This window comes from Symsagittifera roscoffensis, unplaced genomic scaffold (assembly GCF_963678635.1).
Source record: "Symsagittifera roscoffensis unplaced genomic scaffold, txSymRosc1.1 SCAFFOLD_128, whole genome shotgun sequence".
In the NCBI taxonomy this organism is placed as follows: Eukaryota; Metazoa; Xenacoelomorpha; order Acoela; family Convolutidae; genus Symsagittifera; species Symsagittifera roscoffensis.
In genome coordinates this window covers 115,603-133,476 of record NW_026971449.1, presented here as the reverse complement: position 1 = coordinate 133,476, position 17,874 = coordinate 115,603, and the positions used below count along the sequence as shown (strand labels likewise).

The 17,874-nt window shown below is 32.5% G+C and overlaps 1 long non-coding RNA gene across 1 annotated transcript; it reads right to left on the bottom strand.

The window, feature by feature from the left end:
• Nucleotides 1–6: 6 nt before the first annotated feature.
• On the bottom strand, nt 7–5,897 carry LOC134856445 (uncharacterized). The gene is made up of 3 exons (XR_010164810.1): nt 5,720–5,897; nt 4,361–4,491; nt 7–323 (listed from the first exon to the last, which is right to left on the bottom strand). It is a non-coding gene; the product is annotated as an uncharacterized LOC134856445 (long non-coding RNA).
• Between the last annotated feature and the right edge of the window lie 11,977 nt (nt 5,898–17,874).

Genomic DNA, 17,874 nt, shown 5'->3' with positions numbered 1-17,874 from the left:
CGCCTTGATTTCTTACTTCCACGTCCCATATCGCCCTTTTTCATTTGTTGGTTTCGTTCCTTTCTTTTTGGACTGTCCCTGCCGCAAATGGAGGGATGGTCACGACACATGACATTGTGCTTGAACCAATGAAATGTCAGTTGAGATCCAGGTTCGTTGTAGTCCACAACCATCGAAGGGACTCCTGGAGTTCCGTTTTCAAAATCTTTTCCGAGAAATAAGTAAGGCTTTCCTTCTTTTACATATCCGGATCGTCTCAAGGCACCAGGCCCAAACCCAATATCAATGATGACATTTTTGCAAACGTTTTCAAAATACCATCCCTAAACATGGAAATTGTCACCGATTATTTTGTAGTAAAACTTTGATCACTTTGACTAATCTAGGTTGAAAATTGATTGAGTTCAAGCCTCGTCAACAATTCACAGACAAAAAAATTACCTTTTTGAAAGCAAGAAAAGCTTTTTGGTTAAGCTTTGGTGAAAGTTTTTTTTAGTAAACCTAAATAGAAGAAAATAAATCTGAATTAAAAAATTAGATTTTTCAGTTTCATGTTTTGGCCTCAATACAAAAGCAAAGCGTATCTGAATTGGCACAAAAAAAATTAGATTTTTTTGAGCTATGTACTGTTGGCTGTACTTATAGATTAATTTTAGATAAGGTACACCGTCTGCTCGTCACGCTATCTTATTTTCGGAGCGATAGATTCGTGCAACTTTTTAGTCTAATACCAATCTTAATCTTACTCTTATCTCTCCTAGACTCAATAGATCTAGTGTATACTGGTTTACGCGAGTTAGTTTCCAGAAGGAGAACAACTGTATTCTAAGATTAATTCAAATGGCTCTGGTGCTGAAACTACAAGTCGTTTCAGTACTTACAAATAAGTGTAAATGTTAGAGGTGGAATTTGATTGGTTAGTTAGGAATTTTTTTATAGAGATAGAGATTTAGATTTGTGTCCAATTATAAATTCTAGTTTAGAACTGGTTTCACCCATCCTGGGCTTAAACAGTTTTTAGTTTTTAAATTTTTAATTTAGTGAAGGACGGATAATGTAGTTTTTTTTTCAAGTTGCGAGCATTGGCTTCTTGGATAAAGAAGAAGTGTGGCTGTTTGTGTTTGACCGATGAAGATTGTCATGTTCGTATCTATAGATGGGTCTCGTTGATCGTGGTAGTCTTTGGTGATTGTGTCAAGACTTCTGATCGATGCAATGATGTATCGATTTCGTTTAGTTAAGAGCGAGACTAGGTGTAGGACGAAGTTTGACTTTTTCGCGTGGTGTGCCAATTGACTTGGCTCTGTACATGTAGCCAACATCGAGATGGCCATTGGTCTGTTTTAATGGGTTTCCTTTGCTGCGATGTTGGGACCGTACTTTATATCCTTTGAGGGTAGTGACTGTTAGGCAGCAAATCGGGTAAATTTACCATTCCATAGTTAGAATGTGATTGGTTTGTCATATTTTTTTGCTGCTCGTCTTTTGGGCTTTACCAAATTTATACATATTGCGTTTATCGTTTATTTATATAATTTTCTTTGTTAATTTAGTTTTAGTTATGATTTGTTAATAATGGTTATCGCAAAAGTGATTTTATATTAATTCAGTTATTTTAAAGAGTTGCTCACTCTGGGGCTACTCTTTTCAAAAATAAGTTATTGGAGTGTCGTAGTGCATGGTGTGGGCATGTATATCGAGCGACGTTGTTCTGGTGGGTTAGGCCAGAAATGGGTTAATTTTTATGGTCTCTTTGTGCAGAGTCTCTTTTTGTGTTTAACCTTTTGTTCCGTTTTTATTACTTGTTGTTCTCCTTTTGTTTTGTTTGTGTCATTTACTCAAAAATTGAATCTTTGGGGTTGGATTTGTCTTTCGTCTTTTTTGTGTTTTATTCGATTGCAGCAAGACTTGAAAATGGTCTTCAAAAGATTAATTTATCCAGTTTTAGTCTGGTTTGGTAACCGTGGGTTTTTCTTTCTTAGTCATGCTATTAGTTTATGGTTTTGTGACGCTAGTAAGCTGCGTTGGTTATTTCAATTTTTTATATATCTCCTTCCAACCGTGTTAAGGGAAAGTTTGAAACGTGTGAAAACTAGTTAGAGTTGTTATCAGTGAAAGTTAAAACTTGAAATTCATGATTTAAACAATACTTCGTGGGCGAGCTGCGCGATTGTGGAAAGAGTGTGTGATTTATGGGCGATTGAATGATTTAAAATTATAAAAGAAGCGTCTTGTAGAATGGTTATTACTCTTTTAATTTATCTGCAAAATTTATGAATTTACTACATTGAAATAATAATTTTACTGCTTTTGAGAAATTTGATTTATGAATTTACTGCTTGGTAAAAAGAAAATTATTGCAATGAGGATAATATATGAATTGACAGCTTTTTAGGGATACATTTTACTGCTTTTATCTATACTGCACTTTGTTAATATGAGTTTAAAATTTATAGAAAAAAGCTTATATGTTTTTTTTTTTAGTTGATTGTCTTTTTCCGTGTTTGTCTTTTTCATCTAATACGTCCTATTGTTTGTATATGTGGTGTGATTACAAGGTCATATCTTTTGTTTTTAATTAAAAAATTATGTAATACGATTGTTTGTTTATTACCTAGATTATATCTTGACATAAGGTTTAGGATTGACGGGTTGGGGAGAAAAAAATATATCAATTCATGAGAATGATTTTTTCGTTTCTCGTGACTAAGTTATAATTTAAGATAGACTTACCTAATATTGCTTAGGAGTTGTGATTTGTGATCAAGGGTTGGAAACAGTAAATCAATCCACAAGGTTCAAGTATAATTAAAACGCAAGTAAATCGTTAGATATTATTTTATGATTTATTTAGTTTAACTGTTTTAACCTGGGTCATCTAAAAGGATGGGCTCAAGTGAAAGATGAGTAACCGAAGCTCTTCACTGTTTATCATAATTAAAATGGTTAGTTTTTTTAAATTTTTTTATTAGTCCTAGGTCGTTGATAAAAGTTTGGTAGTGAATTGCCGTTTGCGGTCGTTAGACACTAAGAAAATGTGGGAGGGGGAGAACAAAATTGTTCTGCTTGATCCAAGGTAAGCCTTGATGATCGCAAATTAAAGAAATATAAATTAAGTGTTTTCAAAGATCCAAGGAAAATCTTGATAATCTGTTATTTTAATTAAGGTAATTCAAGAGAAAACAAGGATAAGCCTTGATAAGATTAAATGTATAAAATTAAGTTTAGAAAAATTCAAAGTTGATGTTAATTTTTTGAAATTTGCTGTTATTTTTTAGTTGACTAAGCTGGGATGAAGAAATGATGTGTATAGAATAATAAAACTAACAAATTTTTTCAGTTTAACTATTTTTTGTATTTTTTCTTTAATAAAAATTTTCATTCAGAGTGTTTCAATATACTGCAGATTCCTTGGGGAGAACGACTTGCGTTCGTTTTTATCAGTCGTTGTTGTATAAATAGTAGGTTTAGCACCATTAAGATTGCTGAAGGATTTCTTCAAATTTCATGTCAGCAAATGAAAATTTAAATTTACTGCGGAAAGGATTCTTAATACATAGGTTTGTTCCGGTTTCCGTCGTACTATCATGAAGTCAATCAGGTGATTTCTTGCTAATCGTAGATCGTGCCTTGTCCTTGGTCTTCTCGCAATATCTGGTAATTCTCGTATTGTTTGGAAAATTGGCGGAGATCTATTGAGTCGTATAGACATTTCTAATAAATTCTCTATTTCATCTAACATTCTTGCAATTTAGCAATTGTCTAATTCTAAAATTTATTTTTTTTCTAATTCTAAGTTAGTTAAGGTCTTATTCAAGACTTTTGGTCGCACCAGATGAGTTATGTACTGTTATGTACTGCGGTCTCACCATCTGCTCGTCATGCTATTTTATTTTCGGCCGGATAGATTCGCGCAACGTTTTAGTCTAATACCAATCTTAATCTTTCTCTTACATCTCCTAGTCTCAAAAGAACTAGTGTTTACTGGTTCATGCGAGTTAGTTTCCAGAAGGAGAACAATTGTATTCTAAGTTTAATTCAAATTGCTCTGGTGCTGAAACTACAAGTAGTTTCAGCACTTTCAGCACTTTCAGCACTTACAAACAAGTGTAAATGTTAGAGATAGAATATGATTGGTTAGTTAGGAATATTTTATAGAGATAGAGAATTATATTTGTATACAATTATAAGTTCTAGTTTAGAACTGGTTCCATTTTGTACGCAATTTTTGTAATATTACACTTTCTGTTTTTTTTGTGCCATTGAAAGTATCCTATAGACCTCCATATTTGTCTTAAGAATTTTTTTTCTTTGTTGGATAGACATCATGGAACAAAATTTTTGATAAATCTTGTCTCACCCCAATATTATTTAGTGGCATGCTCTCGTTTCTATAATCTCTAAGAACATCAAAGTAAGCGGTGGGGCTCATCTGTTTGTAAACGTAGCCATTCATCAAGTACTTTTCACCTTGTAGTAGACAACACTGAGCTGAAACTAAAAGCAACTTAATTTTGGCCAAAAATAGATCCATTAAATGAAAAAGGCAATTAGCAAGAAACATATACACTTGAAAGTTTCACGAAAACAAAATTATGAAATATCAAAGTTTAAATTAGAGGGATTTTTTCGGGAGGGGCGGGAGAGCTGTATTTGACATCAAATTTTAACCGAACATTTTGGTGTGTTTTGTTAATGACAATGATGGAGGGGTTGCGCTGCGTTTTCAAAAGATGTGCCAGTTTTTCAAAAGATGTGCTAAAGCTGCGCAAAAATGTTTCACTAATTTGGTCTTTTGTCTTTCCAGCCTAGGTTTTATTTGGAATTTGGGAAAACCGACCTTTTTATGGGTAACCAGCCCACTATCTTAGATAACATCCCAGATCCGTTTGGGTACACACCAAAAAAATAGGAAACATCCGTGTTTTGACTTGTTTTGAATCAGTGCTGATATACTTGTCCGTACAAAACGGAAAAGTTAGGTTTTCTACGCCTTTTTCTCAGTTTGTGTTGACATGAGACAAAAAGTTATCAGAAAAAAAATAACGTACACTTCAATCGCAACTAATATGAAGGACTTTGTTATGCGAACCTTGTGCCTAAACATTTGTTCCAAAATTCGCCAGTTTTTGGCTCTTTTTAGACAATCAAAAATTAAAACTACGTGGAAAACTGTTGAAGAAAATCCACGTATGTAACCCCACTAAATTTTAAAATAATTTTGTAATCATGATCGACAAAATGCGCAAAACAGCTAAAAGTTGTTCATAAAATTTTTCAAAAAATATATTTTTGATATAAAACAAGCAAATTTGTAACATTTAGAAGATCATAAGTTAACCTTAGGGGTTAACTTTGAGATAATTTTATCTACATGTGACTAAGGATTTTTGATAATTTTCATCGAAGAAACTGAGGTAGCATACATGTCTACTAAGCTGAAGATTGCGGGGTAGAGCCACAGTAGACCACAATTTTTGCCTATTTGGATAGGTTTTTTACTGCTGTTTCATTGCTGAAAATTATTCGAATTAGCGATAATCTATCAATAAAATTTGCTATTGTGGCAATGAACATCGATAATTAGTCAAAGGCGATTGCTCTTTTTTCTCATTTTTATAGCTATTTTTCAATGTGGGACCAGGAAAGTCTGGGCTTAAAACCACCAACACGACCTAGACACGATAAGTTTACTGTTAAAAAGGAGACAAGGTCTCACATGGGTTAATTTCGTCGATTAAGTTAATGTGCCTCCATTGTCTGGAGATGAGTAATTCAAACTCGAGTAGCTCCCGATATCCTTCTGACATTGACTGATTCTTTTGAGATTCAGTGAGCATGCGATTTGGTTGAGTGAGGTATGAGTCCATGCAGTAATAAGGGCTGAAATAAACTAAGTGAAGAATACCCTTATTAGAGTTTCATGGATAACAATTAATCATATTGGGTGCGCATCGATGATCTCTATCAAAGTTAAAAATTTCTCTTTAAAATTTTTGATTTTTTCTCATTCTTTTGAACCATTGTATTACTTTTTGGCCAAAGCTGTTAAGTTTTTTTTCATTTGTATTCTATAGGTCATTAGCACTTTTTTGTGAAAAAACGGTTAAATTTTTGTATTCTTTTGTATTCTGTCGGTCCTTAGCACCTAACAAGCTTATCATTCCCTCCCGACGCCCACGATTCTCCTCCTCCCCATGTGTCCAGCCCCGCATTTAATCCTCACTGACGTTTACGCCTCCTACCCAATGGTTATTCTGGTACTAGATGAGGGTAAAAATGGCGATATGAAAACTGGGGTCAAATGAACGAACCACTGGCACAGGACCGCCGGTAGAGTGGTTAATGACCCGGGACCATTGAGACCATTGAGACTCACAATGTGTATGTTGCTACCATTGCGACCCAAATCGGGTATGTTGCTACCATTGCGACCCAAATCAGGTACGTTGCGACCATTGCGACTCAAAATGTGTATGTTGCGACTTTTTGCGGCCGAAAAATTTGAGCCACCTCGGTCACGCAACCATTTTCGCTCAAAACCATTGTCGCTCAAAACCATTATCGCTCAAAACCATTGTCGCTCAAATCCGTTGTCGCTCAAAACCATTGTCGCCATAAAACCAATGTCGCTCAAAACCATTGTCATTCAAAATGGGTCTGGTGCAAGTTTGCGCAATCGAAGAAATTTTTTCGACTTTGCGCGAACCAAAACAAGATATGTTGCGACTTAGCGCATCTCAAAAAAGGTATGATGCCACCGTTGCGACTCAAAATGGACATGTCGCGACTTTGCTCGACCGAAATCTTCGCGCGACTACGGCTGAAAAAATTTTTTGCGATTTTGCGCAACTCAAAAACAATATGTTGCGATTGTGCGCAATCAGAGTGATTTGCACGACTTTGGTTTGCAGTTTCGGGTCGAGGTTTGCAATTTACATTTTGAATGAATCGACCAAAAAATGGTATGTTTCGACCGTCTCGACCCAGGCTCGGTCTGTTTTGACAGAATTGACTCAGTTTCTCTTTGTTTGGGCTTTGTTCGACCGAGGAAGAACATTCCGACTAAGTTCGACCGAGCAAAAAGATTTCGACCAAGTTCAACCCAGGAAAAACGTAACAAATTTGTATGCCCTAAAAAGTGAGCTTGTATTTTACATTGGGACCATTTGAGTTGTTGATTACAGATGGCGTAAAATTTTGATGAAAATGGCGGTTGTTTATTGAGTCTTTGGAAAAATGTTAGAGATGTTCTACTTATTTTTGTATATTTGTTTTTTTTTATATATAACTTACTATTTAAGATGTTGATTGTTGGGATATATTTTGAAATAAATGGTATTCCAACAATTTTGTGTTTTATATTTTTTATGTGAAATGTTTGTTTGAAGAGTTCATATAAAAGCTTATTCTGTTCAATAGTTTGAGTTGGAGCAAGGTATTATTGAATTTTTCCGTAATTTATAAAACTTGATCCTTGTGCCATGGCTAGTTGACTTGAGGTTTTAGAAAGAAAAAGTTTCGGATGTAGGGTTTGATTTTCATTCCATGTTATTCCATCAGAAGGATTATTAATTCTGATTGTGTTCCTGAATCAAATAAAAAATCAGTTTCAAGGTCTGGTGATTGGAAATTTTTGTTTTTCGGGCTGTCTAAGAGAAGTAGATTTCTCCAAATTTTTTGTTTCGGTGGTTGTATTTCATTTGTGGTAATTTAGTTTATGTTGTTCATGTTTGAATTGGTAGTTTGACTGTTGTTTGGTTCTTTAAGGTTAAAGTTGTTTGTTTTGTTTTGGTAATATTTCGAATCGATCGGTGTTTCATATTCGTTTCGATGTGAAGCATGTTAATTGAAGGTGTATTTTCTGTATCATTTTCGTCATTTGTAGTTTCACAATGTATTTGAATTACAGTATTTCCAATTTTTTTTGTTTTGTCAATACTTGAGGGATCTAGTGGGTTTCTTCTGTTGATTGTACTTGATTGGTTTGTCTTTGGTGTTTTGGTGTACTACTTCTCTTGTTTTGACTTATGTGACTTATTGTTTTGACGTGGTGACTATGAATATTGAGTATTACTTCTATGTGATGACTGAGAATAGTTTTTCTGAGTGTTTGGATAGTTGTTGATTCAATTCCTAGAGAAATCACGGGATCTATTATTGTTTTTTGTAGTAAAATGGTCTATTGTTGAAGTAACTACATGATCTATTATTCGAGTACTTTTGTTTTCTAATATTCGACTTTAGAGATTGATTTCTGTTGCTTGATGAGTTTTTTGAACGATGAGTGGAACAGTCATCATGAGAATTTTTGTCACTTAATTGAATTTGTAATCGTGTGTATTTAGAGAAAAAAATTTTCGTACTAGAGATTCAGTTTTTTTGTGTATATAATTAATTATGTTATGTAACTATGTGTAACCTAATTATTTCGTTCTTTTTTATATGTAACTTACTATTTAAGATGTTGATTGTTGGGATATTTTTTTTATAATTGGTGTTCCATTGATATTGTGTTTTATATCTGTTTTGTGGAATATTTGCCTGAAAGGTTTATGTAAAAACAAAATTCTAATCCAAAGTTCCACAGTTTGATTTGGAACAAGGTATTATTGAACTTTTTCATAGATTAAAAGATTTGAACCTTGTGATGTGGCTAGCTTACTTGAAGTTTTGGAAGGATACATTTTTGGATGCAGGGTTTGATTTTCATTCCATGTAGGAATGTTTATTATATTTGATTCTGCTACTGATTCAAATAAAGAATCGTTTTCAAGGTCTGGCGGTTGAATGTGTTTGTTTTTCAGGCTTTTTAAGAGAAATGGAATTGTCCGAAATTTTTGTTTGAGTGGTTGTATTTTAATTGTGATTTTTTGATTGTTGTTTTCAACGATGTGTGGATTATAATTTATCGTACTTTGACTGTTCTATAGTTTTTCAGGATTAGAATTATTTGTATTCTTTGGGTAATAATTCGAATCGATCGGTGTTTCATATTCGTTTTCGATGTGAAGCAAGTTTATTGAAAGTGTATGTTTTGTGTCGATTTTGTCATCTGTAGTTCGACAGTTTATGTGATTTTACTGCAATTCCAATGTTTCTGTTTTTTCAATTTCTGGAGGATCTGGTTGGTTTTTTTTTTATTCTACTTGATTGAACTGTCTGTGGCATTTTGTATGTTGCTACCATTGCGACCCAAATCGGGTATGTTGCTACCATTGCGACCCAAATCAGGTACGTTGCGACGATTGCAACTCAAAATGAGTATGTCGCGACTCTGTGTAACCGAAATGTCTGCGCGACCCAAAAAAGGTATTTTGCGACCATTGCGACTCAAAATTGGTGAATTGCGACTTCGTGCGGCCGAAACATTTGCGCAACATCGGACTCGCAACCATAGTCGCTCAAAATCATTATCGCTCAAAACCATTGTCACTCAAAAGCGTTGTCGCTCAAAACCATTGTCGCTCAAAACCAATGACGTTCAAAACCATTGTCATTCAAAATGGGTCTGTTGCAACTTTGCGCAATTGAAGAAATTTTTTGCAACTTTGCGCGAACCAAAACAAGATATGTTGCGACTTAGCGCAACTCAAAAAAGGTATGATGCGACCGTTGCGACTCAAAATGGACAAGTCGCGACTTTGCTCGACCGAAATCTTTGCGCGACCACGGCTGATAAAAAATTTCTGCAGTTTTGCGCAACTCAAAAACAATATGTTGCAATTTTTCGCAATCAGAGTGATTTGCACGACTTTGGTTTGCAGTTTCGGGTCGAGGTTTGCAATTTACATTTTGAATGAATCGACCAAAAATGGTATGTTTCGACCGTATCGACCCAGGCTTGGTCTGTTTTGACAGAATTGACTCAGTTTCTCTTTGTTTGGGCTTTGTTCGACCGAGGAAGAACATTCGGACTAAGTTCGACCGAGCAAAAAGATTTCGACCAAGTTCAACCCAGGAAAAACGTAACAAATTTGTATGCCCTAAAAAGTGAGCTTATATTTTACATTGGGACCATTTGAGTTGTTGATTACAGATGGCGTAAAATTTTGATGAAAATGACGGTTGTTTATTGAGACTTTGGAAACATGCTACAGATGTTCTACTTTTTTTTGTATATTTTTTTTTATATATAACTTACTATTTAAGATGTTGATTGTTGTGATATATTTTGTAATAAATGGTATTCCAACAATTTAGTATTTTATATCTTTTATGTGGATTGTTTGTTTGAAGAGTTCATATAAAAGCTTATTCTGTTCAATAGTTTGAGTTGGAGCAAGGTATTATTGAATTTTTCCGTAGTTTATAAAACTTGATCCTTGTGCCGTGGCTACTTGACTTGAGGTTTTAGAAAGAAAAAGTTTCGGATGTAGGGTTTAATTTTCATTCCATGTAGGAAGGATTATTATTCTGATTGGGTTCCTGAATCAAATAAAAAATCAGTTTCAAGGTCTGGTGATAAAAAGTTTTTGTTTTTCGGGCTGTCTACGAAAAGTGGATTTTTCCAAATTTTTTGTTTCGGTGGTTGTATTTCATTTGTGGTAATTTAGTTTATGTTGTTCATGTTTGAATTGGTATTTTGACTGTTGTTTGGTTCTTTAAGGTTAAAGTTGTTTGTTTTGTTTTGGTAATATTTCGAATCGATCGGTGTTTCACATTCGTTTCAATGTGAAGCATGTTTATTGAAAGTGTATTTTCTGTATCGTTTTCGTCATCTGTAGTTGAGCAAGGTTTTTATTTACAGTATTTCCAAGTTTTCTGTTTTGTCAATACTTGAAGGATTTAGGTGGGTTTCTTCTGTTGATTGTAGTTGATTGGTTGGTCTTTGGTGTTTTGGTATACTATTTCTGTTGTTTTGACTTATGTGACTTATTCTTTTGACGTTGTGAATATGAAAATTGAGTATTACTTCTATGTGATGACTGAAAATAGTTTCAGTGACTGTTTGGATAGTTGTCGATTCAATTCCTAGAGAAATCACGGGATCTATTATTGCTTTTTGTTGTAAAATTGTCTATTGTTGGAGTAACTACGTGATCTATTATTCGAGTATTTTTGTTTTCTATTATTCGACTAAGATTGATTTCTATTGCTTGATGAGTTTTTTGAACGATGAGTGGATCAGTATCTGTTCCGGGAGTTAGAATAAGAACAATTCCTGTTATAAATCGTGTTTATATATAAATCCTTTTATTTAAATTTGATCTTGAGTAATTATTTCGATACTGATTTTTTGAGTAATTGATCTGCTATATCTCTTTTGTGAATAAACTTTAGATTTTGTTCTGTCTGCTGATCTTCCGCAATGTTTATTTCCATAAGGTGATTGTAATCTAAAATTATTGTAGCAACCTGGAAGTGATTTTCCTGAGCTGTTGTTAGTTTGAACGTTTTTGTTTGGTAGACTGTGGTCTTTTTTTTTCATGTTTTGGTTCAAAGTTTTTTTTTGGTTCTTTGTGGTTTTGCGGTTTATTTTGGTTCTCTTGTTGTTTTTGTCTGCATTAAGCAATGCTATGTCCATATCTACGACAATAGTTGCACCCTTTTTAGGAGATGGTTTACCTTTGAAACTTGGATTCGTTTCTGAAAAATTCAATATTTGGGTTTGTTTTTCGAGTCTTTAGAGTCTTGAATAATAATATTTTATGAGGCCATTGTCTAAAGATTGCTTACATATTGTAGTTTTAAATCTTCTGTTTATTCTAGTTTCATATGATTTCAGCTTTGTCTAGTTTGTCTACTAGTTTTTGAAAATCTGGGTCGGCTTCTCGAATTGATTGTGGACTTGATGTCCTTTTTTTGCAATTTTTCGTAATAATGGCGTTAAGATCATCATGAGAATTTCTGTCACTTTAGTGAATTTGTAATCGTGTGAAATTAGAGAAAAAATTTTTCGTACTAGAGATTCAGTTTTTTTTTGTGTATATTATTAATTTTGTTATGTATCTATCTGTAACTTAATGAATTCGTTCTTTTTTTATATGTAACTTACTATTTAGGATGTTGATTGTCATTTTCATGGTCTGGCGGTTGAAATTGTTTGTTTTTCAGGCTTTTTAAGAGAAGTGGAATTGTCCGAAATTGTTCTTTGAGTGGTTGTTTTTTATTTATGGTTTTTTTGATAGTTGTTTTTCATATTTGAATTGGTTTCAACGATGTGTGGATTAAAATTTATGGTATTTTGACTGTTCTTTAGTTTTTCAGGATTAGAATTGTTTGTATTGTTTTGGTAATAATTCGAATCGATCGGTATTTCATATTCGTTATTGATGTGAAGCATGTTTATTGAAAGTGTTAGTTTTGTGTCGATTTTGTCATCTGTAGTTCGACAGTGTATGAGATTTTATTGCAATTCCAATGTTTCTGTTTTTTCAATTTCTGGAGGGTCTGGTTGGGTTTTTTCTGTTGATTCTACTTGATTGAATTGTCTGTGGCATTTTCATGTACTACTCCTGTAATTTTGACTTTATGAAAATGAATATTGATTTTTTTTCTATGTGGTGACTGAGAGTAGCAGAGGATCTATTATTGATTTGTTGTAAAAGGTCTAATGTTGGAGTAATTCCGTGATTTAATTTTTGAGTATTTTCGATTTCTATGATTCGATTAATTTTGATTTCTTTTGCTTGATGAATTTTTTGAACGATTATTATCTGTTCCGAGAATTGGAATAAGAATTACTCCTGTTATAATTCGAAAATTTTGAATTTAATTTTAATTGAACTTTTAATTGAACTTGGTCTTGAGTATTTATTTCGGTACTAATTTTTCTGAATATTTGATCTGCTATATATGTTTTGTGAATTAATTTGTGAATTTTTTCTGTCTGGTGATCTTCCGCAAAAATTATTCCGATGAGGGGATTGTGATCTGTAATTAATGTAGCTATCCGGAAGTGAGTGATTTTCCTGAGCTGTTGTTACTTTGAATGTTTTTGTTTGGTAGACTGTGGTTTTTTTTTCATGTTTTGGTTCAAAGTTTTTTTTAAGTTCTTTGTGGTTTTGCGGTTTATTTTGGTTCACTTGTTGTTTTTGTCTGCATTAAGCAATGCTATGTCCATATCTACGACAATAGTTGCACCCTTTTTAGGAGATGGTTTACCTTTGAAACTTGGATTAGTTTCTGAAATATTCAATATTTGGGTAAGTTTTTCGAGTTATTAGAGTCTTGAATCATAAAATTTTATGAAGTTTTTGTCTAAATATTGCTTACATATTGTAGTTTTAAATCTTCTGTTTATTCTAATTTCATATGATTTCAGCTTTGTCTAGTTTGTCTACTAGTTTTTGAAAACCTAGGTCGGCTTCTCGAATTGATGATGGACTTGATGCTCTTTTTTTATTGCAACTTTTCGTAATTATGGCGTTAACGTCATCATGAAAATTTCTGTCACTTTAGTGAATTTGTAATCGTGTGAAATTAGAGAAAAAATTTTTCGTACTAGAGATTCAGTTTTTTTGTGTATATTATTAATTTTGTTATGTATCTATGTGTAACTTAATTAATTCGTTCTTTTTTTACATGTAACTTACTGTTTAGGATGTTGATTGTCATTTTCATGGTCTGGCGGTTAAAATTGTTTGTTTTTCAGGCTTTTTAAGAGAAGTGGAATTGTCCGAAATTGTTCTTTGAGTGGTTGTATTTTATTTATGGTTTTTTGATAGTTGTTTTTCATATTTGAATTGGTTTCAACGATGTGTGGATTAAAATTTATGGTATTTTGACTGTTCTTTAGTTTTTCAGGATTAGAACTGTTTGTATTGTTTTGGTAACAATTCGAATCGATCGGTATTTTATATTCGTTTTCGATGTGAAGCATATTTATTGAAAGTGTATGTTTTGTGTCGATTTTGTCATCTCTAGTTCGACAGTGTATGAGATTTTACTGCAATTCCACTGTTTCTGTTTTTTCAATTTCTGGAGGATCTGGTTGGGTTTTTTCTGTTGATTCTACTTCATTGAATTGTCTGTGGCATTTTGATGTACTACTCCTGTAATTTTGACTTTAGGAAAATGAATATTGATTTTTTTCTATGTGGTGACTGAGAATAGTAGAGGATCTATAATTTTTTTTGTTGTAAAGGGTCTGATGTTGGAGTAATTCAGTGATTTAATTTTCGAGTATTTTCGATTTCTATGATTCGATTAATTTTGATTTCTTTTGCTTGATGAATTTTTTGAACGATTTTTATCTGTTCCGAGAATTGGAATAAGAATTACTCCTGTTATAATTCGAAAAATTCGAATTTAATTTTAATTGAACTTTTAATTGAATATGGTCTTGAGTATTTATTTCGATACTAATTTTTCTGAATATTTGATCTGCTATATCTGTTTTGTGAAAAAATTTGTGAATTTTTTCTGTCTGGTGATCTTCCGCAAAATTTATTTCGATGAGGGGATTGTGATCTGTAATTATTTTAGCTAGCCGGAAGTGAGTGATTTTCCTGAGCTGTTGTTACTTTGAACGTTTTTGTTTGGTAGACTTTGGTCTTTTTTTTCATGTATTGGTTAAAAGATTTATTTGGTTCTTTGTGGTTTTGCGGTCTATTTTTGGTGATTTTGTCTGCATTCAGCAATGCTATGTCCATATCTACAACAATAGTAGCTCCCTTTTTAAGAGATGGCTTACCTTTGAAATTTGGAATCGTTTCTTAATGTTCAATAATTGGGTGAGTTTTTCGAGTTATAGAGAGTCTTGGATTTTAATATTTTATGAAGTTATTGTCTAAATATTGCTTACATATTGTAGTTTTAAATTTTTTGTTTATTCTAATTTCATATGATTTCAGCTTTGTCTAGTTTATCTACTAGTTTTTGAAAACCTAGGTCGGCTTCTCGAATTGATGATGGACTTGATGCTCTTTTTTTATTGCAACTTTTCGTAATTATGGCTTTAAGGTCATCATGAAAATTTCTGGCACTTTAGTGAATTTGTAATTGTGTGTATTTAGAGAATTTTTTTTTTCGTACTAGAGATTCAGTTTTTTTTTGTGTTTTGTGTATATATTTAATTTTGTTATGTAACAATGTGTAACGTAATTAATTCGTTCTTTTTTTATATGTAACTTACTATTTAAGATGTTGATTGTTGGGATATATTTGTTATGATTAGTGTTCCAACAATATTGTTTTTATATATCTGTTTTGTGGAATATTTGCTTGAAAGTTTTGTGTAAAAGCATACTCTAATCAATAGTTCCACAGTTTGATCTGGAACAAGGTATAATTGAACCTTTTCATAGTTTAAAAGATTTGAACATTGTTCTGTGGCTAACTTATTTGAGGTTTTGGAAGGATACAGTTTTGGATGTGAGGTTTGATTTTCATTCCATGTAGGAATGTTTTTATAATTGATTCTGCTACTGAATCAATTATAATATCTTTTTCAAGGTCTGGTGGTTGAATGTGTTTGTTTTTCCGGCTTTTTAAGAGAAGCGGAATTGTCCGAAATTTTTTCTTTGAGTGGTTGTATTTCATTTGTGGTTTTTTGATAGTTGTTTTTCATGTTTCAATTGGTTTCAACGATGTATGGATTATAATTTATGGTATTTTGACTGTTCTTTATTTTTTCAGGATTAGAATTATTTGTATTGTTTCGGTAATAATTCGAATCGATTGGTGTTTCATATTCGTTTTCGATGTGAAGCAAGTTTATTGAAAGTGTATGTTTTGTGTCGATTTTGTCATCTGTAGTTCGACAGTTTATGTGATTTTACTGCAATTCCAATGTTTCTGTTTTTTCAATTTCTGGAGGATCTGGTTGGGTTTTTTCTGTTGATTCTACTTCATTGAATTGTCTGTGGCATTTTGATGTACTACTCCTGTAATTTTGACTTTATGAAAATGAATATTGATTTTTTTCTTTGTGGTGATTGCGAATAGTAGAGGATCTTTATTGTTTTTGTTGTAAAATGGTCTAATGTTGGAGTAATTCCGTGATTTATATTTCGAGTATTTTCGATTTCTATGATTCGATTAACTTTGATTTAATTTGCTAGATGAATTTTTTGAACGATCATTGGATTATTATCTGTTCCGAGAGTTGGAATAAGAATGAATCCTGTTATAATTCGAAAAATTCTTTTTAATTGAATTTGGTCTTGAGTAATTATTTCGATTCTAATTTTTCTGAATAATTGATCTGCTATACCTGTTTTGTGAATAAATTTGTGAATTTTTTCTGTCTGGTGATCTTCCGCAAATTTTATTTTGACGAGGGGTTTGTGATCTGTAATTATTGTTGCTATCCGGAAGTGATTTTATGAGCTGTTGTTATTTTTAACGCTTTTGTTTGGTAGACTTTGGTCTTTTTCTCATGTATTGGTAGAAAGAAATTTTTAGGTTTTCTGTGGTTTTGCTGTCTCTTTTGGTTATCTTGTGTTTTTGTCTGCATTCAGCAATGCTATGTCCATATCTATGACAAAAGCTGCACCCTTTTTAAGAGATGATTTCACTTCGAAATTTGCAATCTTTTCTTAAATGTTCAATTTTTTGATGAGTTTGTTTTTCTGCTAATTCGTTATCAGAGTCTTGGATTTTAATATTTTATGAAGTTGTTGTCTGAATTTTCTGTTGCTTCTAAATTCATAGCTATTTCAGCTTTGTCTAGTTTGCACACTAGTTTTGGAAACCTAGGTCGGGTTCTCGAACTGATGAGTGATGTCATGCTCTCTTTTTTTTTGCAATTTTTCGTAATTGCGGCGTTAAGATCATTATGAGAATTTTTGTCACTTAAGTGTTTCTGTAACCGTGTGGTTTTAGAGAAAACATTTTTTGTACTAAAGAATTAAATCATTTTTTGTATGTAACGTATTTTTATTTGTAATTTATTTTTAAATCTAACTTAATTACTTCGTTTTCATATGTAGTTTACTATTTAAGATGTTGATTGTTGGGATATTTTTTGGTATTTTTTGTAATTAATAATTGGTATTCCAACGATATTATGTTTGTATCTGTTATATAGAATATTTGATTGAATGGTTTATGTGAAAGCTTATTCTGTTTCGTAGGTCCACAAGTTGAATTGGAACAAGGTAAAATTGAATTTTTCCAGAGATTATAAGACTTGAACTTTGTGCTGTGGCTGGCTTACTTGAGGTTTCAGAAGGATAAACTTGGAATGTAGGGTTTGATTTTCATTTCCTATAGGAATGTTCATTAAATTTAATTCTGCTCACGAATCAATTAAAGAATCAGTTTCAGGGTCTGGTGGTTGAAAGTATTTGTTTTTTGGGCTTTTTGAGAGAAGTGGAGTGGTCCGAAATTTTTCTTTAGGTGGTTGTGTTTTAGTTGTAGTTTTTGATATATATTGTTCATAATTGAATTGGTTTCAACAATGTGTGGATTATAATTTAAGATTTTTTGACTGTTGCTTAATTTTTAAGTATTAGAATTGTTTGTATTGTTTTGGTATTAATTCGAATCGATCTGTGTTTCATCTTCGTTTTCGACAAGAAGCAGCTTCATTGAAAGTGTATTTTCTGCGCCGCGTTTTACATCTGTAGTTTCATAATGTATGTATTTTTAGTGCCATTCCAAATTTTCTGTGTTTTCAATACCTGGAGGACCTGGTTGGGTTTTGTCTGTTGATTGTACTTGATTGACTTGTCTTTGGTGTTTTGATCTACTACTTCTGTAGTTTTGACTTTCTGATTTTGAATATTGCATATTTTTTTAAACTATTTTGTGACTGAGAATAATTTCTCTGACTTTTTGAATCGTTGTTGATTCAGTTCCTAGAGTTATCAAGGGATCTATTATTGTTTTTTGTCGTAAAATGGTCTACTGTTGGAGTAATTCAGTGATATTTTTTTGGAGTATATTTGTTTCTATTATTTTTGAACGATCATTGGATTATTATCT